The following is a 25832-nucleotide window of genomic DNA, read 5'->3' on the forward strand; positions in this document are numbered from 1 at the left end:
TCTGTCCAAAAGTACTTTTGGAGCTTGCTTTCACATAGTATGGTACGTGCCGTTTCTTATAGTGTTTTATTTTTTTTCAACTATTCTATTTTGTTGTTGTGTTTTAGGTGCTGAAAAATTATGATCTATGCCTTTTTCATCACAAAATTTTTAAATCTTTATTTCAAATTCAGTTCCATGATCACTTCGAATAGAAATAATTGGTAAATTTTTTCATTTGAAACTTTTCGGCAAAACTTAGAGAATACAAAAATGCTTCATTCTTAGAAGCTAAAAATAAAATCCAAGTAAAATATGAAAAATCATCAATGATTACAAAACCATTTCTTCTTCCTCCTAGACTAGTTGTCCTTGTAGGTCAAATAAATCCATATGCAAGAGTTCTAGAGGTTTAGAGGTTGAAACAATATTTTTAGATTTAAAAAATTTTGTTTGTTTACTTAATTGACATGCATCACATATTTATCTTTATCAAAACTAATTTTTGCAAACTAAAAATAAATCCTTTTTAATGATTTTAGAAAGTGTGTGCATATTAATATGTGCAAGCTACGGTGCCAAAACCAACTAGTCTCATTAATTTTAGCATTCATGGCCATAAGATATTGCATGCTTTGTAAAGAGAGATTATCTAAATCAATCATATAAATATTACATGTCTATGTCCAATGAATCTAGTGCTAGCATTAGTGGGACTAGTTAATACACATAGATGATTCAAAAACTATTTTATAACCTTTATCATACAATTGACTAATACTTAACAGGTTATGTTTAAGATCATCTATAAGTAAAATATTTTCAATGCAAGTGGAGGGAGTGATACCAATGTTACGATACGATGATTTTTTCTTTTCATTGTCTCTAAAGTGACCATCCCTCCATTCTTGGTTTCCAATATAATGAATTATGATTCATCACCTTCATGTGTCTTGAGCATCCACTACCAAGATACCACTTCCTTTTTATTGCTTGGATGCAAGACACACTTGCACACATGAGATCAAATTTTAACCTTAGGTACCCAAGCTAACTTGGATCCTTTGGGTTAGTCACAATGGTTCCTTTTGGAACCATATTTTCTTAACCTTTCTACCATTAAATTTGTTTGATGAACATGTATATACTTTATGCCCTATCATACCACATCTAAAAAGTAATATTTGGCAAATTTCTTGTGGATTCATTGACAAAAATATTTTTGAAAGACTTTTGTTTTCTTAGAGTGTTGTAGCCAAGTCCTGCTTTATCATATATAGCCTTTTGACTGTCAATAATCATTGAAGTTTGTTTGAATTTAAAGTAAATTTGTCAACTATAGGTTTTAACTTTGATATCTCTTCCTTTAATTTTTGATTTTCTTTTATAAGAGTTTCATTTTGACTAGAGAGTTCATCTTTTTCTTTTATTAGTGATTGATTCTTTAGATCTAATTCTTCATTTTTCTTATCAATTTCTTCTTTTTCTTACTTAATTCATGGTTTCTTGATTTTAGATTTTTATTTTTAATTTTAATTCTTTTAGGTCATTTAAGAGTTCATAAAAAACTTCTAATAATTCATCATAAGTAAATTCAGATTGAGTTTCAGATGATACCTCATTTTCGTATGCCATAAAGCACAAGTTGGCTTCTTCCTGGATTTCTTCATCAGTGTGGAGTCGTCACTGTCACTCCATGTAGCCATCAGGGTCTCTTCTTCTCAACTTCTTTTGGCCTTTCTTGAGTTGAGGGCATTCTGATCTGAAGTGGCCAGGCTTCTTGCACTCATAGCAAATTATGGGCTGCTCCTTTTCTTTCTCTTTACTTGCTTCTCCTTAGCTGGTGGCCTTCTCTTGGTCCCTTATCTTTTCTTCTCATGAACCGTCTGAATTTTCTAGTGATCAGGGCCAAGTCCTCATCTTCTTCACTGTTGTCTGATTTTTTGAGTCATCTTCTTCTTGAGCTGTTGACTTGAGGGCTATAGTCCTCTTTCTTCTAGTTTCCTCCTCAGTGTGCTGCTTCATGGTCAGTTCATGGGTCATGAGGGATCCAAGCAGTTCTCCAATGGTAGAACATTCAAGTCTTTGGCCTCTTGGATTGCAGTGACTTTCGCTTCCCATGATCTTGTAATGATCTGAGTACTTTTCTCACAAGATCACTGTTAGAGTAACATTTGTCAAGACTTTTTAAGCCATTTATGATGTCAGTGAACTGAGTGAACATTTGAGTTTTTATTTCTTCAGGTTTCATTTTAAATAGTTCATAGTTGTATACAAGCATATTGATTTTAGATTCTTTTACTTGGTTTGTATCTTCATGTGTGACTTTTAGCCTATCTCAAATTTCTTTAGCAGACATGCATGTGAAAATCGATTAAATTCATTAGCATCCAAAGTATAATATAAAATATTCATGACTTTAACATTGAGCTGAGCCATTTTCTTATCAAAATATCCCATTCACCTTCTAGCTTAGGGATAGACATGCCATCAATCAATTTGGTGGGTGTGTATGGTCCATTTACTATGACACCCCACATTCATAGTCAAGTACTTGAATAAAAATTCTCATCCGAGCTTTTCAATAGGTGTAGTTTGACCCATTGAAAAGTGGAGGTCGGTTTGTGGATTGTCCCTCGGATAGGATGTGCCAAATTGGGCTGCCATGGATTTTTAGCTCTTGATGGTTAAATCAAGCAAGAACTAGAGCACCGAGCTCTGATACTACTTGTTGCCTAGATATGGAGCCTAAGAGGAGGGTGAATTGGGTCTTTTTGAAATTTTAAAAATTAACTACTTAAGCAATGTGCCAAGTGAAGAGTGAAGTGTATCAACTTGCAATAGAAAAAAATCAAACACAAATAAGAAGTAAGCAAGTAATGAGCACAAAAACAAGATAAGAAGGCAAGCACAACAAACATAAAGATTTATAGTGGTTCGTGCCAACCTTGCACCTACATCCACTCTCCAAGTCCCTACTTGAGAATTCAATCCACTAAATGGATAACAATAGATTACACCACGTCGGACACCTCTGATCCTTGCCTTTCAAGCAAGAATACTTATTTTCAGATACAAGCCAACCCTCAACACTCTGATTCAGGGTTCGGATCAACCCAAACGAGTTTTGAAACTCCCAAAACTCAAACACCTAAAAATTATTTGAGAAAAATGAGTATACAAATTTCAGCATACAAACCCTTAAATACACACAATAAAAGCAATAGAAATACAATACTTAACGAGTGAAAGTCTTTACTGTATACTCTCAATGAATTTCACACTTGATTGCTGCTGGAGAGTGGTTGGTGAGGTGCTTAAATACTTCAATCTCTCTTTTAGGCTGAAAATACTTTTCTCGGATTTAATCTTTGAGTTTTCAAAAACTTTTGATTTTCCATTTGAATAGAGCATTTATAGTTGCCATTTACCCTTGAGAATTTTTAGAGTTGGTTTAGAGCGTTGGAGTGTGTTTAATACATATTAAATGCATAAAAAATGGGCTGAAAACTAGCTGTTACGCAGCTCACCCAGAATGGGGCATCCCACTGGCATTGGGGCATCCCAAATGGCCAGACAGAAAGTTCTGCTTTCTGTTTTGGTCTCAGAGTCTCAGGAGGGATCTCATGGGGGTTCCAATTATATGAGGCATCTCAGGTGGATCGTCTCACAGCGTGCCATGACCCAAAACGCTGCGTGCCGGTGCCAACTGAAGGAGATGACCCAGATGGGTCATCCCATCATGTTCTAATCCAATTTTTCATGCATTTAAAGTTCAAACTTACCAAAACTCATCCAAATACTCTCAAATGAATTCAAATCAGTTTGGACACTCTCAAAAGCCTTTAAAACTTCATCAACTTGCTGAAACTTTAACTTTTAGTATATTTGATGAAGCTTTTCAAACTCAATCTCTTGGACTATTGAAACATCATAAAAATAATCTTCAAACATAGAAAACTCATTAGTAGTCCCTCAAATAGTTTATGATCATCAAAATCAATTCTTGGAGCAACAGCTCTTATCCTCAAATAAGTCAAATAGAGGCCACTGGCACAACATGGTCAATGGGCGCTCTTTGTCCTCATACAAGTCGAGCGGAGGCCAACGACATAGCCAATAGGTGCTTTTCATCCTCGTATGAGTTGAGCAAAGGCCAATGCCATGGCCAATGAGCGCTCATCCTCGAATGAGCGAATGAGTCAAGCAGAGGCTAGTGACATGACACGACCAATGGGCACTCCTCATCCTCATAGGAGTTGAGTGGAGGCCAGCGACACGATCAACAGATACTCCTCATCCTCGTGTAAGTCGAGTGGAGGCCATTGACATGGCCAATAGACATTTCTTATCCTCGAACGAGCACTATTGCAGAAAGGGCTATGGCAGTGGTTCCGAACCACTACCGTAGTAGTGGTTCTGCAACCACTACCATTATGACTGTTGCCATAGGTCTATGATTAGCAGTTGTTACAGCAGTTGTTGCAACCGCGTCATATATAGATTATAGCAGTAGTTACTCACCGCTGCTATAACAAACTGTATAGTAGCGGTTTATCAACCGCTACTATAGATTGGCTATAGCAATGGTTGGAAAACCATTGCTATAGCTTTCTATAGTAGTAGTTTTCAACCATTATTATATCCATCTATAGCAGTGATTTTCTAACCACTGTTATAGCATCTATAGCAAGATTATCTAATCGCTACAATAGAAGTATAGCAGCAGTTATCTAATCGCTGCTATATCTTCTATTCCAGTGGTAATCTAACCGCTACTATATCTTGTATAGCAACGGTTCAGTTAGAAAACCACTACTATATCGTCTCTAACAGCGTTAGGAAATCGCTGCCATATGTCAATCTATGACAGCAGTTGTACAATCGCTACTATAGATGTACAACAGTGGCTTATCAACTGCTGCCATAGATTATGGCAGTGGTTGGCACAAAACTATGACAGTGGTTGGCACGACTACGGCGGCGATTATGTAACTGTTGCCATTGCTTGTTGACTAGCAGAAGTAGCATAAATTTATCTTTTTTTATATTTTTTTTCTGATAGATGCAGTTCAATATATAATTACTCAAACTAAAATTTGCAAAAACAAAAAAATTCATATAAAACTCAATAATAAGTACAATATTTTTCAAATACTTAAATTGTATAACTCAAATTATATTAAATATTTTTTAAATAAAAATAAAATACATCTAAAATCAACCAAATCAAAATTCTCCTCTCCAAGCATCTCATCATCATCGGAAGGGGCTGAAGCAGGACTGGGAGGGCTGTAGCTTTAGAAAATTGAGTAGGGTTGCAAGCATAGATTTAAAAATCTTTTTGAAGTAGCAATGGAAACGATCTAGGTTAAACTTTTAACCCCATATGTAATAGATCTAATATAATTTACTGAGTTTGGATTAAAGATATACATATAATCAAAAAATAAAATAAAAATTGAGATCGGATTTCAATACTTATGCGGGTTGAAATACACCGCAACCGATGATCTTAGATCTGAAGGTTCCTGAGTCGCACACGTATCCAGCCTTTACAGGTATCTATTAGGATCAATCTTGAAACTTTCTTCTCATTATAGATCCATCTTCTCAAGATGAATCTCAACCTTTTGAACCTTTGATCAACTCTTGATCTTTGACCACGATCTCAATACTTGAATTGCAGCCTTTCTTCTTATTTTTTGCTGTAGAAGAAATCATCTCAACTCAGGCGTGTGGGAAGATGGGATGCCAACCCTTAGGCATTGAAAGAGAGGAGGAAGAGGAGATAGCATGGAGATGGAGAGAGGGAGGTGATCTGATTTCTCACTTCAATTAATTTTAAAATCCTAAGAGACCATCTCTTATATAGACATTTTCTTGATTCCAAATCAATCTCCAATCAATCTAAAAAGACTACTCCTTATCTCATAAGAATTTTTATCTTTTTTATCTATTTTTTTTCAAAAAAATCAGATTCAATTGAAAAGGTCTTCACCTCTTTTGACAAATAGATGGGGCACCCCACATCAAAATAGGTAAGTTGAGTGGGCACCCTCATCAAAACTTGGCAAGTAGTTGGGGCACCAACCCTTGACGCCCCTCTAGGAATTTTGCATACAAGAGAGGAGGCGTAGCACCTCTCTCTCTCTCCTTCCATGCCAAGGCAAAAAAGGGGGCAGGCCCCTCTCTCTTTCTCATGCCCACTCCAAGGGTTTGCACCCCTTGAACTTTCCAAAAGGGGAGGCTTGCACCTCCTCTCTTCTTTCCAATAATTCCACGCCACATAAGGAAATAACAAAGGAGAAAATAAGGATATTAGTTTGCCAACTCAATGACTTAATCCAATTCTTTTGGGCCCTCAAATAGGTATCCCACTAAATCCAAATCAAAATAGATTTAGTTAAGGTTCAAGGCTATAGACTTGATCTAATCCTTATCTAATAAGAAATTCAAGTCCAAAGAAGAATTGGATTTAACCATGTACTAGCATGGTTCTCTTAAACTCAATAAGATTTCAATAAATCCTAATCCTATTAGAACTTTATAAGCCCAATTGGATAATTCAAGATCAAATTCCTTAATGTGTGACCCCATAGGTTCATTCTATCTGGTAGTGAGATATATTATGATCTTCATCACAATATCATCGAAACTCCTTTCGATGGTTGGAACAATTTCAACTCTATCCTTCGAGGGTCATTGATCATTAAGATGATGCCCGATGAGTTCACAATCATCAGTGAATCTAGCAGTATGTAGTGACAAACCAGTAGAATAAAAGTTTAAACCCCTAGATGCAGTTATCATATGATTCAGTCCTTCTATCGTGAGTTTCAACTTGACGAAGGTCATGGAGAACTCGTCAGACCTATCATCAGTCATATGCCAGATTAGCTCGACTCGAGTTCACATGTGAATCTCATAAAATTTTTTTTTCAGTATTCACACTTGCTTTGGCCAAAAACTTTCTGAACTCAGTCTCGTAAATCGCATAGAATTTTTTTTTCACTAAATTGATAGATTTCATTTAGATACATCCTACTTCTAACAAGAACCTGAATCTACTGAAGCCAACATACACAGTAAAGACCCAAATGGTTAGGGACCAAGAAAACGTGTAGTCAAACTCAGTAGCCTCACTGTGAATAGCCGATGACACCACAGTATCGAGATAATTACTGACGAGTGAGTAGACATCCAAGTAGTTTCTCATGTTGGTCACGCTCACTGCAAGTTATTCTTTAATAATCATTTGCACTCTCACCCCAATGTCTCACACTGTAGATCCAAGACTCATCTGTCCAGAAGGAGGTGATCAATGCATCGATCTTTAAATGGATTGACCACTATCCTCTGTGATGATCTTTTGATCAGAAATACTTTGAAATTTATTACTAATTAATGTATGTCTCAAATTTTCAACATCTTGAGAATATACAAAATCATCTTTGTTAATTTCTAGGATAAATCATAGACACATAAACATAATTGAAAATAAAAATATCTTTTATTAATAATAAAAATATATAAATATAAAGTTAAGCTCTGAAATTATAAAATATGTCAGCCAACAATTGGCTTCTAAGCACTCATCTGATAAACTCTCACTTGACTAAAGCCAATTGGCCATATACCTAAGACCCATCTTCTCAAGGTGAGCTTTGGTCTTCTGCTGGCTGATAGGCTTGGTCAGTGGCTCTGCCATATTCTACACGGAGTCAACTCTCTGCACCTCAACGAACTTCTTTCTGAGGTATTTACGTATGATGTGGAATTGCCACTCTATATGCTTGGATTTCTGTTGAGACTTGGGCTCCTTAGCGAGGGCTATGGCCCCATTGTTGTCACAGTACAGTATAATGGCATCTGATGCATCATATCCAGCTCCACAAGATCTTCTTGAACTAGAAAGCTTCCTTAGCAGCTTTAAAGGTGGCGATGTACTCAACTTCCATGATCGAATTTGCAATGATGACCTGCTTAGAACTCTTCCAACTAATCAATTTTTCATTACCAAGAAAATACATTCCATTATAGACTTTCTATCATCGATATCTATCATGAAATCTGAATCGACGTATCCTTCTACTTTCAGCTCTGATCTCCACCAAAGATCAAGAATAAATTCTTAGTCCTTCTCAAGTACTTAAGGATGTTCTTCACATAATCTAGTTTTTTCATCTGGGTTCGCCTGATATCTACTCGTGACACTCAGACAAGGGCTATATCAGTCGTGTACATAACATGACATACATGAGGCTCCCTATTATCGAAGCATAAGGATTTGCTCATGCACTGGATCTCCTAAGGTGTATCAGGGCACATCTTCTTGAAGAGATGAATGCTATGTCTAAGGGCAAAAGTCTCCTCTTGGAGCTTTTCATGCTAAACCTCTTCAGCACCTCCTCTATGTACATTCACTGTGAGAGTCCTATCATTCTCTTAGATCTATCCTTATAGATCTTTATACCAGAATGTAGGAAGCTTCTTTTAAATCTTTTATAGCGAATTCTTTTGACAACCACACTTTGATCAATGTCAGCATGGAATATCATTCTCAATCAGGAGGATGTCATCTACGCATAATACAAAAATATGATAGCACTTCCATTGATCTTTTTATACATATATGGCTCCTCATTTTTGATGAAATCAAATATTTTGATCACATCATTAAAGCAAGTATTCCAACTTCGAGATACTTGCTTGAATCCATAAATGGACCTTTACAGCTTGTAGACTTTGTGATCACTATCACTAGATATGAAATTCAAAAATACTTCATATAGATATCTTTCTCAAGATATCCATTTAGGAAGATAATTTTCATATCTATCTACCAAATTTTATAATCATAAAAAGCTACAATCACAAGCAGAGTCCGGATGGATTTCAGCATGGCCACGGGTAAAAAGATTATTTGATAGTCAATGTTTTCCATTGACTATAATCTTTCGTAACCAACTTTGCTTTATAGGTCTCTACCTGATCATTCGATCAAATTTTTTTTTTTATAGATTCATTTACACCCAATAGATATAATACCTTCATGTGGATCTACTAAGATCAAAATCTGTTGGAATGCATGGAGTTAATTTCTGACTTCATGGCTTCCATCTATCTCTCGGAGTCAACATCTAACATCACCTCATTGTAGATCTTGAGATCATTCTTAATGTCTCCATCTCTCATAAGGAAGGCTTCCTCTAAATCCTCTGTAAGAATACCTAAGTACCTTTCAGAAGGACAGAAGACCCTACTTGATCTATGAGGTGGAGGAGGTATCACATCTACTGACTCACTACTGGATTTAGGTTCTTGGACTCGATGCTCTTCAGAGACCTTCTCTTCGAGCTCAATCTTCCTCCCACTACCTCCAACTTGGATAAACTATTTTTTCAAGAAGACGACATGATGGTCACAATCACATTGTGATCCTCAGAAGATAGAAGTAGTATCCCATATTTTCTTAGATACCTTATAAAATGAGCTCTAAAAGATCTAGCCTCTGACTTGTCCGTCTATTATCGCTTAACATGGGCTGGATATCCCAAATCTTGAGATATCCAAGAGTTGCTTCTTATCATGCTATAACTTATATGATGTGGTAGAAACAGATTTAGAGAGAACTCGATTCAAAAGATGAATTATAGAAAGTAATGCATATCCCAGAGAAATACAGGAAGATCTGAAAGCTCATCATGGATCGGATCATATCTAATAGGTCTGATTTTTCTTTTGGATATCCTATTGAGCTGAGGTATCCTTGGAGGTGTCCACCGTGAGACTATATCGTTATCCTTGAGATAGGCCTAGAATTTTTTACTAAGTATTTTCTCCTCGATCTTATTGAAGAATCTTTATGGATTTTTTGATTTATTTTTCTACTTCATGTCTGAACTCAATGAAGTTTTCAAAAGCTTCAGACTTTAATTGCACCAAACACATAAAATCATATCATGAATAATCATCGATAAAAATTATAAAGTAGATATAGCTACCCTGGCTTTACATGAATGGACCATAATGTCAGTGTGTACTAAGGTGAATATCTCAGTGGCTCTTTTTTCTTATCCCAAAAGGGCAGCTTAGCCATTTTTTTTTGAAGACAGGACTCATAAACCGGATAAGACTTGAAAGTCAATGGCTCAAAAAGGCCATCTTTCTCCAGTTTGTTGAGTTTGTCCTCTTATATGTAGCCTCGCCTAAGGTGCTATAAATATTTTTGGCTAATTCTATCTCTAAGTCTCTTAGATCCTACGGCATTCATAGTTTGCTCATTAATATTAACACTCGCATTCATATGCAAATGATAAAACATCAATCAAGAAAGTACGTACAATAATTTTATTTTAAAATAAATTATATACTTATCTTTATTAAAATAAAAATTATAGTTATCTTGTGCCAACACAGATATGAACATTAAATTTTTACTGACTACAAGTATACAATAGCAGTTTTTTAATAATAATCTATATCCTAACAGTAGTCGCAGAGGATAGATCCCGATGGCGATAGCAACAACTCTTGCTCCATTACCGATCTGGAAGTGATCTCACCTTCCCTCAGCCCCTCAACTTCTTCAAGACCCTACATAGAAGTACACAAGTGAGAACTTGAACCAAAATCTAGAATTCAATTAGAAGAAAAAAAAATCGTTAGATTAGATTTTATTATGAGCAAATCAAACATACCTTCAGAAGGTCCATCTTCTTTCTATTCTTTACAGTCGTCAGGTAGGCCGGATAGTTCTTTTTTCAATGACCTTCGATATTACAATGAAAATATTTTTTCTTATCATCAGCTTTTTTGAAATCTGCTTCTTGGGCTTGCCCTCATTTTTTTGCTTCTTCACAAGCTTCTTCTTTTTCTTGAAAGAAGATTTTCTTTTAGAGGAAGCTCGCTCCACAGTCAGAACCGTATCCCATGAATCTTTCAAGGTGCCCTCAACTGTCACCAATATGTTATAATTCAGGCAAAGTGTATTAATTTTATTCATATGATTGTTCATAATGAACTATCCATATGAATCAGAAAGAGACTAGAGGATTAAATCCATTTACAATTTATTATCCATATTCATCTGAGATTCTAAAGTTCTTCAATGTCCTTGATCATTGTCAAACAATAATTATTGACAGACTGTCTATCATGCATTTTTGCTCTGAATAATCTCTGTGCGACTTCAAGATGAGCTGTGCGACTCTGCTTATCATACAACTCTTGTAAGTGAGTCAGCATCTCCTTGACAATCCTCATGTCTTCATACTGGTGCTGAAGATTATTGGACATGGATGCTAAAATGTAGCACTTCGCCTTATTGTCCTCATCCATCTACTTTCAAGTGCGGTCTTGGTCAGGAGATGGACGAGCTGGTAATACAGATGCATCTTGGTCTAGGACATGAGTCAGCTTTTCAAAATTGAGAATGATTCTCAAATTTCGGAGCCATCTTTGTAGTTCATCCCATCAACCTATTTATGTCAAGTATGGTTAAAAGGTTGGCACTCACATGGTTATCTACAGAGAGAATAGTTTCTAGTTAGATATTTATACTTATTAAATTTTGATCTCGGAACTTTTAAAATCAAAAAGGCTCTCACTATTTTTTGAATCTTCCACACTCCTCGGATGGAGAAATAAAAATTATATGCGATAACACCTTGTCCATTACTTTATTAAGCAAGATGCAGCAGTTTGGTCTCTAAGTCCTGTGGCCTCATCTAACAGTTATGAACATTTCTTAGTTAAGTTAGATCCATCGTTCACCAACAGATGCAAAGCCATCATTCGGTCCCTCATCTAACAGTTATTAGACCCAATCCTATCTCTATCCCGGGCATCTAATCCATTAGAGTGATTGTACCTTTTTGATGCAACCAAACACTATAACCAGCTGAGAATGGTCAATGTCAGGAAGGCACTCGCATCTCTATAATGGTGAAGATCGCTAGACTTAATATTTAGTGAGGAGATTTAGATTTAGATCTTTTCTAAGTCATCAGATTTGGTATCTGATTGATCAAGTTCAGGTCAACACATTCATATGTCTAACCTATCTAGTCGGTATGGGTGAACACGAATCAACAAGTAACCTAATTCAAAACTTAATCTCCTAAAATAGTCAGGTAAGTTAAGATAAGTGAGGATCTCTCCGTTACTTTTCTTAGATACCAACGAATTGACCAGATCAGATAACGAAATCAATTAAATAACCACCATCTAGATAGTTACCCTAAATACCAAATTGATCGATTAGAATCAATCGATTAACCTATTGATCCAGGCCCAAACCGCTGAGCCAAATTTGATCTTGAGTCAATTAATTCATATCAAAATGTGAATCGATGCGACCAACTACAACTAAACTCATTTGAGCCCTTTGATCTAATTTAACCAATAATTGATTAGGTTCAATCAATTATTCAAAATCGACCATAGATTCTAGCTGATCTAATCAATTGAACCTAATTGTAGTTTGATCACTACACCTTATTTGTTCAATTCATACCCACATGCAATAATATAATTTTTAGATTCTAAAAAAAAATTTAGATTATATTTCATTGCATGCATTAGTGGCTAATGATCTTGAAATAGTTTCAAATCTAAACTAATGTTATATATCACATATATAAGTTTTATATCTAAACTATAAAAATATATCATATATATATATTAAATTATAGATCTAAAATAAGAATTACACATATCAAATATATATAAAAATAGATTTAAAATAATGATTAAAATATTTTAAAAATATTTTTTAAAAAAAATTTTGCGAACTAGGACAACTTTTTCAATATAGGGGATAAATCTTATATCAAGATAATGATATATCAGTCTAATGCAAACGTTTAATCATTATAATTTCAAATCTCATATGAATAAAGATATATCATATACATCTATTTTAGATCTAAAAGATTGATCTAAATACTTCGAAAATAATTTTTAAAATCAATCAATCTTATGCTAGGATAACCTTTTCAATATAGAAAGTTAACCCTATATCAGGACAACCTTATACTAGACAAGATCAATTTTAAATCATTCAAATATTTAGATCTAAATTAAAAATTAGATTATACATGTCTTAAAAATCAGTGGCTCTGATATCACTATAAGAAAATTGGGTAGGGTTGCATGCATAAATTTCAAAATCTTTTTGAAGTAGCAGCGAAAACGATCTAGATTAAACTCTTTAACCCCACATGCAATATTCTAATCTATATCTATCCGAATTCTGAATTAAAGACATACATATAATCTAAAAATTAAAAAAAAATTGAGATTGGATCTCAATACTTGCACGGATTGAAAAACATCCAACCGATGATCCTAGATTTGAAGGTTCCTGAACCACACACGTGTCCAACCTCTACAGATATCTATTGGGATCAATCTTAAACTTTCTTCTCTTATAGATCGTCTTCTCCAAGATGAAACTCATCCTTTTAAATCTTTGATCAACTCTTGATCTTTGACCGTGATCTAACGCTTGAATTGCAGCCTTTCTCTTGTTCCTTGCTGTAAAAAAAATTATCCTCAAATCAAGCATGTGAGAAGATGGGATGCCCAACCCTCAAGTATTGAAAAGAGAGGAGAAAGAGGAGATGGCATGGAGATGGAGAGAGGGAGGTGATCTGATTTCTCACTTCAATTAATTTTAAAACCCTAGGAGATGATCTCTTATATAGATATTTTTTTGATTCCAAATCAATCTCCAATCAATCTAAAAAGGTTAGTCCCTATCTTATAAAATTTTTTATCTTTTTAAATTGATTTTTTTTTCAAAAAAATTTGAGCCAATTGAAAAGGTCTTCATCTCTTTTGGCAAGTAGATGGGGTGCCCCACATCAAAAAAGGTAAGTTGAGTGGGCACCCTCATCAAAACTTGGCAAGTAGTTGGGGTGCCAACTCTTGGCTCCCCTCTAGGGTTTTTGCACACAAAAGAGTGGGCGTAGCCCCTTTCTCTCTCCCCTTCCATGCCAAGGCAAAAGAGGGGCCGGGCCCCTCTCTTTTTCTCATGCCCATTCCAAGGGTTTGCGCCCCTTGGACTTTCCAAAAGGAGATGCTACGCCCCTTCTCTCTTTCTCCTTCCATGCCAAGGTAAAAGAGGGGGCGGGCCCCTCTCTCTTTCTCATGCCCACTCCAAGGGTTTGCACCCGTGGGAGTTTTCAAAAGGGGAGGCTTGCGCCTCCTCTCTTTTTTCAATAATTCCACGCCATATAAGAAAATAACAAGGAGAAAATAAGAAGATTAGTTTGCCAACTCATTGACTTGATCCAATCCTTTTCTGCCCTCAAATAGGTGTCCCACTAAATCCAAATCAAAATAGATCTAGTTCAAGGTAATAGACTTGATCCAATCCTTATCTAATAAGGAATCTAAGTCTAGAGAAGAATTGGGTTTAACCATATGCTAGCATGGTTCTCTTAAACCAAATAGGATTTCAATAAATCTAATCCAATTAGAACTTCATAAGCCCAATTGGATAATTCAAGATTAAATCTCCTAATATAAGATCCCATAGGTTTCATTCTATTTGGTAGTGAGATATATTATGATCTCCATCACAATATCATTGAAACTCCTTTCGATGGGTTACAATAATTCCAACTCTACCATTCAAGGGTTATCGATCATCAAGACGATGCCTAATGAGTCCCACAATCTATCAGTGACACTTAGCAGTATATTGTGACAATCCAGTAAAATGAAAATTTGAATCTCTAGGTGCAGTTATCATACAATTCAGTCTTTTTATCATGAGTCCCTACTTGACGGAGGTCATGGAGAACTCGTCAAACCCCATCGTCAGTCATATACTAGATTGACTCGACTCGAGTTCACTTGTGAATCTCGTAAAAATTCTTTTCTAGTATTCACACTTGCTTTGGCCAAAGACTTTCTGAACTCAGTCTCGCAAATCGCATTGGACTTCTCCTTTTCTATCAAGATCGATAGATTCTATCTAGATGCATCCTACTCCTAACAGCGAATCTAAACTACTAAAGTCGACTGATAAGTGATATATTTTTATATTTATTGAAGGTATTTTTGATAATTTAAAAAAATATCAAATCAATAAATAAAGGATGGAAGTAACAATATACTTGTCTATATGAAGATTAATATTTGAAGATTAAGATAGGAGTAATTTAGAAAAAAATTAAAAAAAATTTAGTATTCTTTGCTTAACTCCCACATTGATTAGTATTAATACCCCAATGACATACTTCACTCATGCTCTACTAAATATCAGTGGCCCTTTTAAAAATTGATCGGTGAAATTCGAAACTTTAAGTTAAATAGTACTTAATTCTAAATTTTTTCTTTACTCGAGGACGAACAAAGTTCAAATTGGAGGATGTGATAAGTGGCATATTTTTATATTTATTAAAGATATTTTTGATAATTTATGGTGCTAACATCTTTTAAAAATTTAATTTCATAAATAAATTAAATTTTTTTATAAAAATAAATAATTTTAAAAAAATATAAAATTAGAGCATATTTATGAAAAATAGATGTTAAGTTAATTGAGCAAATTTAAGCATTAAAATGTTAAAAAATTATTGAGAAATATAATATATATATTTTTATTTTTTAAATAAAAATTAAAGCAAAAAATCAAGTGAAATACCTTAAAAAACATTAAAAAATACCTTCAGTGCATGATGGACCAGCTGCTCGATCCATGGATTCAAGGGCGCGGTCCACGGGAGCGATTCGCGATGCATGCGATCTATGGCGGACGAAGAAAAGTTTTCACGATCTGACGGTCCAAATTAATTCTGAGTGAGACCCAACAGTCCGTGTTCGTTGTCGGTTGAAAAGGAGGTAAGTTTGCACGATCTAACGACTGAAATTCAAATTGGTGTTTGATCTGACGGCTGCTATTCGTTCTGATGGTGGATAGGAGATAACAGGCACTAACCAACGATTAAAAATTCATCAGTTGCATGATCGGATGGTTGTGGTGGATCTGAATTGTGATAAGGAGTATAACGTGGTTTTTTGGACTGATCTGGGCGGTCCAATCAAGATTCGATGGCTAGAAAAATTTCTACGGATATTATACGAGTTCTAAGGATTTTGGGACTCCTTTTGCTATCAGAAAAAGGTAAAAAATTTATCTATGAATAGGAGATCTGAGAATAAGAATAGAGAGGGAAAAAAATTAGTGGAAAAGCAAAGAAAAAATAGAAAAAAAAATAAGAGAGATTTAGGGATCCAAGAGAAAGGATGAATATGAAGCTAGAGATCTTGATATGTGGCTAAATTCCTTCAACTGAGAATACGATGAAGTCTGTAAACAAATTTTTATTTTTTTTCTTATATTTAGTTTTTATGCAATAAAATTATACTTTTATTTCTTATCTTTTTATTTTTCTGAGGTATTGATCTAGCCTACACGGCCTATATCCTCTACTGACATACTGTGATCGCTGGTTACGGTATGTGCTTAGGAGAGATAGATCGTGATATGTTAGATTAAATCTTATATCTTATAATTAAATTTAGATAGTTTATACTTTGATAGGATGAGTCATAATCTACTGATACAGTCTGTACCCCTTAGAGATAAGTTATACTAATATCCTAATCATAAGAATTAATATTGCAATATAAAAAAAATCTTATTTGCACGGTGGATTCAAAATTTTTAGGTTATTTTTCAAACTTTTTTCATAAATTAATTTATATTTTTAATTTAATTTTTGTTATTCTATTTCTTTTTAATCTTTCTACAATCAATTCTTTTTTATTTTTTTAAAAAAAAGATAATCATCTTAAATCTCTGTGGAAACGATCTCGACTCATCCTATCTATATGATTTGAGTTGATTTTTTTATTGTATCATTTTTGAGTGTCCTAATCCTTTAAGCTTTTTATTTGACGCATGTAGTGAGTTTTCAGCCAATGACTTTCAAATCAGATGGTTTTAAGGCACAAGGTATAAAATATCTCTCGAATCTGCTTACTCGAATCAAATAGACTACGGGTTAAAACTAGCTTTACAATAAAGGTTCTTTGTCCTTCATATCTTTTGATACGAAACTCAATGCTTGCTTAGGCAAAGAGGTCCGGTTACTCAGCATGAAGTACTTAAATTTTTTTTTTTAAATATATGAAGAAACATATAGTTATCCTATACAAGTCCATTGAGAAATAAACTCTTCTTTGATGCTGGTAAAAAAATTTAAAAATACTCAAAAAAAACTATTTAAGTTCTGAACTTAACTTTTTATTAAGTTTTTTTAATATTTGATCTCTCAATATTTCATAAATTCTCTGATCTATACATCAATTTTCTTTTAAAAATACTTGAATTAACTGGATTCTTAAGTGTAATCAGGTGCTGAAATACTAAATATTAATTTATTTAAGGACTTCAAAATTTTTTATTCTCCCCCTAACTTAATCGATATTGTCCTCAATGGAGTAAGAAAAATGAAAGGGTGCATAAAAAGAGAAAGAAAAGGAGAGATGTCATCTGATCTAGAAATCTTTTCAAAATTAGTTCTTCCGTCAACTTAACCAATATTATGCTCAAATTTCTTCAAAAGATACGAAACAAGACTCAATTAAAATACAAAAGAAAGCAAAAACAAAAGCTGAAATTGGGTTGTCTCTCAGAAAGTGCTAAGTTTATCGTCTTCAACCAGATCACATTTATTGACAGGTGCTTCCACACATAGCGGTCCATTATTTCTAAAAAAAATGAAGATCTATTAAAATAAAGTAAAAAAATTTGGATTGCCTCTCAAAAAGTACTAAGTTTATCATTTTCAGCCAAACCATACTAATTCTACCTCACTTATCCTGTATCAAATATTGGATTAACAAATTCAATTGGGTAAGATAGGTGAGGTGAATCAAGTAGGATATTAACCTCTTGGACTTGAATTTTTTCAATTGGTTCATTCAGAAAATCCATCCTTACCAGTGATTTGACAGGTGGTTGCCATTGTGGATGAACTCTCTGATCACTAGATGAAAAAATTTCATAAGCTATTTTAGATTTTTGATCTGACTAGAGATTACAGTCAAAATCTTCTTCTCCTAGGTCAATGGTCTCATAGATCTCATCCTGGATCAGGTTTACATCAATGAATTGGTCTCTTTTATTTTCAAGGTTGAAAATATTAAGATCAATGGTCATGTTTCCAAATGAGAGCTTCATGAGTCTATTGCGATAATTGATTAGGGCATTGATGGTTGTTAAGAATGGTCTTCCTAAGTTTACTGGGACGTAACCTTTTGGATTAGACACTAGTTCAGTCTCGAGGATCACAAAATCCACAGGATAAATAAAATTGCCGATCTTGATTAACACATCCTCCACAACTCCTTTGGAGACCCTCACTAATCGATCTGTCAATTGCAATATGATTTTTGTAGGCTTTAATTCTCCTATCGCTAGTTTTTCATAGACCGAATAAGGTAAGATGTTCACACTAGCCTCTAAGTCTAATAAGGCCCCATCAATGATAGTTTTTCCAATGATACAAGAGATTGTCGGAGACTCTAAATCTTTGTACTTAACAGGCATGTGGCTCGACAGATATAAGCTCACACTGACTGCCAAAAAGGCTTTTTTGGGAACGTTGGTGGTCTTCTTCTTTGTGCATAGGTCTTTGAGAAATTTGGCGTATATGAAAACTTGTTGGATCATGTCTACTAGAGGGATATTTACTTTCACTTGTTTAGACATCTCTAAGATTTGATCCATATGGGCTAAATATCTGTTGGACCTAAGTCTATTTGAAAAAGAAGCTACAAGATCGATGGGTGATGTCTCGAATTGCTTAAACTCTGAGGTAGATTTTACAAGTAGCTTAGGTGGTTTGTTAATCTCTGTTGACTTCTTAGACTTATCTGACTCCTTAGACTCAGTCTGATCGGTCACTTGCTCATGAGATGGTTTAGACAATAGGTCATCTTGGTCTTCAGCTATACTGACATGGTTGTCTATTTATTTTTCAGATCTTAAGGTGTGAATTGCATTTAATTGATTGATCTGGGCTCCTTGTCGTGGTCTTTAATTGTTTTGAGTTCTAAGATTAGCCTCAGGTTAACTCGATAATTTATCTTTTTTTCTTTCACTCACAGTTGTGGCTAATTGACCTAACTGCATCTCTAAACGGATAATAGCCTGGGTGTTAGAAGTTAAAAGCTGCCCGTCTACATGAAGTTGTTTAGTATAGTGTTGGTGCTAGCAGTCGATTTTGTTAGGATTTCTAGACTCTTTTCTAGTGAGTCAAGCCTTTGATCATTGTTGAAACTTGATGGGTTATTTGATGATTGAGTGAATTTGGGGTTGGACTGAGTGAAGGTAGGTTTATTTGAGTTTGACCCATGTCACCAAAAAAAATTAGGATGGTTTCTCCATCCTGGATTGTACATTGGTGTGTAAGGATCATTTGTGGATCTTTGATAGGTTGCACTCACCTGTGCTACTTCATTTTCGGATGGAACTATCAAGAGAGGACATCGTTCCATTGTGTGGTCTGTGGCATTACACCCATTGCAAATGGATGTTGCAACTTGGTTCACTTGGGTGTGTTCCTTGAGTTCTAGGGCCTCTATCCTATGGATCAAAGATGCAAATTTAGCCTCTTCAGCTAGAGAAGATTGAACTTGATATACACCCCCTCTTAAAGGTGTGAGTCTTGTTGTGATCCAGGTGGTGTGCCCAAGGCCCAGGGGATCAAGGCTAAGGCCAAGGTCCATCATTCATGAGGGCTTCATGGAGGCTCTAGGGCTAGTTGGGCCCTAGGTTGAAAGGCTGTGGGCCTTTCTGGTTCTTCAGATCTAGGTTATGTGGGCCTCAAGGGACCAATTCTTTATGGGCCAGGTCTGGGCCCAGGATAGGTGAGATTAGGTCGAGTCATGGGTGTATATAGGTTTGGATTAACCTAATCTCCCATAGAGTTGGTCAAGGGAGTTTTGGGTTTGGGTCACATGACCCTGTGTTTATATATACATGTACTGTATAGGTTTGATTAAGCCAAAAAAATATAGAACTCTTTCTCTCAAGTCTCTCTCTCTCTTCTCCCTCTCTCTCCAGCCATTCTCCATGCCCCAGGAGCAAGAAACCCTAGGGTTTCTTGCCGCCAGGTCCATAAAAGGAAAGAAAAGAAGAGGAGGCGCAAGCCTCTCCCCCTTTGTGCCGCCGACTCTCTCTCTTCTCCCTCTCTTGCAGCTACCCAAATATCAGGTCCAGGACCTGAAATCTCTTGCGAAGAGGTTGGTACAAGTCTCTCTCAGATCTGGAGTTGATCTGAGGTCATTTGAGGCACGGGTGAGATCTCCATCAACAGATCTACAAGAAAGGCTGCAGCAGGACAGATCTGCAAGGTCTGTCTCCATCTACCTTCTTCCCTATCTAGAACACCCCAATTCAAGATCTACAAATTGGAAGACCTTGGTCCAGGGCTGATCTGGTTGGGTACCAGATCTTGGATTTTCTAGAGATGATCTTAGAGGTGTTCTTCATCTGGAATGAAAGGCTGACGAAGAAGACAACAACCAGGCTGATTTTGTCAAGGGCCTTCAATCGAGTCCAAAAGTCTCCAGATCTCTTCGTTGCTGGTTCTGCTGCACCCAAGGTCCGTGGGAGGAGCCGGGATCATGCTCTAACAGTTGGTATCAGAGCCACGATGGTGAGGAAGCAGATCCAAGCATGAGAAGTTGAAGATCCCAAGTGCTGAAAATTTTCAGTAAGGTACCATCAAGGTATATTCTACACTTCTTGATTTTATATTGCTTGTTTGGCTTGGATCCAGTCATGGGCAGTAATATGAAGGTCAATGTCGAGAAGTTTGATGGCAAGAAAAATTTTTTCATGTAAAAAAAATTCGAATGGAGGATCTTCTGGTGCAAGCAGATCTGGATCAGGCTTTGGATGAGAAGCCTGAGAAAATGACAGATAGACAGTGGGCATCGTTGGAGAAGAAAGCATGCTCGATGATCAGAAGATGTTTGACGGATGCGGCGTTGTATTCGGTGCTGAAAGAAAAGTCCCCAAAGGGTCTTTGGTCGAAGTTGCACACCATGTATATGGGGAAGAATATGTGCAACAAGCTAATGCTGAAGAAGAGATTGTACAGTCTTCGGATGCAGGAGGGATCTGATGTGATTGGCCACATTCAGAGGTTCGACCAGTTGTGCGCGGAGTTGATGAATATCGAGGTGAAGCTGGATGAGGAGGATAAGTCCCTGTTGCTTTTGTGTTCGCTGCCAGGATCATATGACTCTTTGGTGACTACACTGCTCTACGGCAAGGAGACTCTGAAATATGAGGATATGGTCTCGATGCTGAGGTCTAATGAGCAAAGAAAAAAGTTGACCAGAGATCGGGCTCCCCAGGAGGGTTTGACAGTAGGGGAGAGGACAGATAGAGGCAGAGGCAGAAGCAAGTCTAGGGGGCGGTCCAAGTCCAGGAAGGGAAAGAAAGAGATGAAATGCTTCAAGTGCAACGAGTTCGGAAACTTCAAGCGAGAATGTCCACTATGAAAGAGCAAGAAGGGAGGAAGAAGTGGCTCAGAATTAGTGAGTGCAGTTGCTGGGCAGCAAGTGGAGGATGATCTACTTGTGGTATCAGATGGTCACGAGCATTACACAGAGGAGTGGACACTAGACTCTGCGTGCTCACATCACTACACACCACACAGGTCTTGGTTTGTGACATACACCAAGACAGATGAGGGATCAGTGACTCTAGGCGACAATCATCCTTGCAAGGTGGCTGGGATAGGGACAGTCAAGGTGAGGATGTTTGATGGGATTGTGAGGATATTGATAAATGTAAAGTACGTCCCGAAGTTGGAAAAGAATTTGGTGTCACTAGGCTACTTGGAGCGCAGTGGATACATCTTCAGCAGTAGGGCTAGAAGCAGAGTACTGAACATCTCCAATGGAGCTATGGTAGTGATGAGAGGCAGGAGATTGACAATAATCTCTATCGCATGGAGGGATCTGTGGTGATCGGAGAGTCTGCTGCAGCAGTTGCAGCACAGGACCAGCAGGGGGCTTACAGGATGTGGCACTACCGCCTAGGCCACATGGGTGACAAGGGGTTGAGGGAGTTGAGCAGGAGAGGACTCATCTCTGATCTGGAGGATGGTGCTACAGGGGAGATCTGTGAGCCTTGCCAGATGGGAAAGTAGAGGAGAGTTCAGTTCAACATCAGTACAGTCCATAGTGCAGCTCCTCTGGAGTTAGTACACACGGATGTGTCGGGACCAGTCCCAGTTTTAGCTAGGAATGGGGCCAGATACTTCATGACCCTGATTGATGATTTCTCAAGAAAACTCTGGATTTACTTCATGAGAGAGAAGTCAGAGGTCTTCATCAAGTTCAAGATCTGGAGAACTGAGGTGGAGAAGGAGCAGGGGAGGAGCGTGAAGTGTCTGAGGTCAGACAATGGCGAGGAGTACACCAGCAGAGAGTTCCAGGACTACTGTGAGGAGTGTGGGATCAGGAGACACTTCTCAGTTAAGGGGACTCCACAGCAGAATGGGGTGGCCGAGAGGATGAACAGAATACTTCTGAAAAATACACGATGCATGAGGCTGCAGGCAGGGCTTCCAAAAATATTCTGGGTTGACACAGTAGACGCAGCATGTTACTTGGTCAATCGGTCACCTCACACCAGGTTGGATGGCAGGCTTCCAGAGGAGGTGTGATCTGGGAGGACAGTTGGGCTGGGCCATCTACGGGTATTTGGGTGCACGGCCTATGTGCACATTGGAGCTGGTGAGCGGAGTAAGCTAGACGCCAGATCACGCAAGGCGGTGTTTCTAGGCTATCCGCGAGGAGTCAAGGGATACAGGCTGTGAGATCCCTTGGAAAAGAAGGTCATCATTAGTCGGGATATGACTTTTGATGAGGAGTTAGTCCTACAGAGATGAGCAGGCATGGAGGAGCAGGAGGAGGTTCAGCAGGGCGCTGCTGGACAGCTAACCTCTTTGATTTTGCCTCTTGCACATACTACTGGAGGATATGACATTCAGATGGAGCACCTACCTAAGGTGTCTCCACAAGTGGAGAGGACTTGGATGGATGATCGAGGTGGAGAGGTCCAGCAGGAGCGAGCTGGACCGAGGACTGATATCGGTGTTGCCCTACACAAGCCCAAGAAGACCATCAGGCAATCGGACCAATATGGCTTCGAGAAAACGCTGTCATATGTCCTGGTGACAGTGAATGGAGACCCATATACGTATCAGGAGGCTATTGAGAGCCAGGACAGAGAGCGATGGGTCCAGACGATGTCCGAAGAGATGCAGTCTCTCCACAAGAACCAGACGTGGCGATTGGTGCAGTTGCCACAGGGGAAGAGACTCATTGGCTACAAATGGGTCTACAGTCGTAAGGAAGGGCCTTCAGAGCAGGGAGGTATCAGATTCAAGGCGAGGTTAGTCGCCAAGGGATACTCCCAGAAGGAAGGCATCGACTTCAGCGAGGTCTTCTCTCCCGTCGTCAGACATACTTCCATCAGAGTGTTGCTGAGCATTGTAGCAGCTCAGGATTTAGAGCTGGAGCAGATGGATGTCAAGACGGCGTTCCTCCATGGGCATTTGGAGGAAAGGATTTACATAGAGCAGCTATCCGATTTCAGAGATCCAGGATCAGAGGGAAAGGTTTGTTTGTTGCAGATGTCGCTGTACAGGCTGAAGCAATCGTCGAGGTAATGGTACAAGCGGTTCGACTCCTATGTGCGCAGCATTGGACTTTTCAGGTGCGAGTTTGATCCCTGTGTTTATGTTCAGTCTCTTGAGGATGGTTCTAGAGTGTTCCTACTCTTGTATGTGGATGTCATGCTTATAGCATGCAAGAGTAGGAAGGTTGTGCAGGATCTGAAGGCATCCTTATCTCGGGAGTTTGAGATGAAGGATTTGGGCCCTGCAAGGAAAATCCTAGGCATGGAGATTTTCAGAGACCGAGCCCGGAGGGTGCTGCATCTATCTCAGGGGGGCTACATACAGAAGGTCTTAGAGAGGTTCGGGATGAAGGGAGCAAAGCCAGCGGAGCTGCCACTTGCCGGTCACTTCAGACTCTCGAAGACCATGGCGTCACAGACTGAGATGGAGGCTCAGGAGATGTAGAAGGTCCCTTATGCTTCAGGAGTTGGGAGCTTGATATATGCGATGGTCTGTTGTAGGCCAGACATCGCTCATGCAGTGAGTCAGGTTAGCAGGTTCATGGCGCAGCCTGGCAGGGAGCACTGGAGAGCTCTGAAGTGGATATTCAAATACCTGGCGTATTCAATTGGAGTTGGCATCTGCTACGGACAGCGAGGAGGTGCAGTGGGATACTCTGACATGTCCAGGGAGGCTCAGGGGCTGATTGGCAGTTATGTAGATGCAGACTTCGATGGAGATGTGGATACCCGGAGGTCTACGACAGGCTTCATCTTTAGCCTGTATGGAGATCCTGTTTCTTGGAGATCGAGTCTGTAGCCTATCACGGTCCTATCCACTACAGAGGCAGAGTACATCGGACTAACAGAAGCAATTAAGGAGGCAATTTGGCTGAAGGGTTTGTTGACAGAGATGGACCTTACTCAGGAGGCCATTAGAGTGCACTATGACAGCCAGAGTGCACTATATTAGCACAGAACTCAGTCTATCATGCAAGGACAAAGCACATCGACATTCGATATCATCGGATCAGGGAACTTATGGAGGATGACGAGGTGAAGCTGGTAAAGGTACACACCAAGGAGAATCCAGCTGATGCACTTATGAAGGTACTTCCATGGGACAGCTTTTAGAGATGTGTTGAGCTAATTCGGCTGATGGACAGAGTGAAGCTGGTTGAGGCCTTGGGACACCAAGATGGAGATTTTTGTGATCCAGGTGGTGTGCCCAAGGCCCAGGGGATCAAGGCTAAGGCCAAGGTCCATCATTCATGAGGGCTTCATGGAGGCTCTAGGGCTAGTTGGGCCCTAGGTTGAAAGGCTGTGGGCCTTTCGGGTTCTTGAGGTCTAGGTTATGTGGGCCTCAAGGGACCAACTCTTTATGGACCAGGTCTGGGCCCAGGATAGGTGAGATTAGGTTGAGTCATGGGTGTATATGGGTTTGGGTTAACCTAATCTCCCATAGAGTTGGTCAAGGGAGTTTTGGGTTTGGGTCACTTGACCCTGTGTTTATATATACATGTACTGTATAGGTTTGATTAAGCCAAAAAAATATAGAACTCTTTCTCCCAAGTCTCTCTCTCTTCTTCCTCTCTCTCCAGCCATTCTCCATGCCCCAGGAGCAAGAAATCCTAGGGTTTCTTGCCGTCAGGTCCATAAAAGGAAAGAAAAGAAGAGGAGGCGCAAGCCTCTCCCCCTTTGTGCCGCCGACTCTCTCTCTCCTCCCTCTCTTGCAGCTTTCCAAACATCAGGTCCAGAATTTGAAATCTCTTGCGAAGAGGTTGGTACAAGTTGCTTTCAGATCTAGAGTTGATCTGAGATCGTTTGAGGCGCGGGTGAGATCTCCATCAACAGATCTATAGGAAAGGCTGCAGCAGGACAGATCTGCAAGGTCTGTCTCCATCTACCTTCTTCCCTATCTAGAATACCTCGATTCGAGATCTACAAATTGAAAGACCTCAATCTAGGCCTAGTCTGATTGGGTACCAGATCTTGGATTTTTTAGAGGTGATCTTAGAGGTGTTCTTCATCTGGAACGAAAGGCTGACGAAGAAGACAGCAACCAGGCTGATTTCGTCAAGGGCCTTCAATCGAGTCCAGAAGTCTCCAGATCTGTTCGTTGCTGGTTCCGCTGCACCCAAGGTCCGTGGGAGGAGCTGGGATCATGCTCCAACAAGTCTATCAG

Source organism: Elaeis guineensis, chromosome 9 (genome assembly GCF_000442705.2).
Source record: "Elaeis guineensis isolate ETL-2024a chromosome 9, EG11, whole genome shotgun sequence".
Lineage (NCBI taxonomy): Eukaryota > Viridiplantae > Streptophyta > Magnoliopsida > Arecales > Arecaceae > Elaeis > Elaeis guineensis.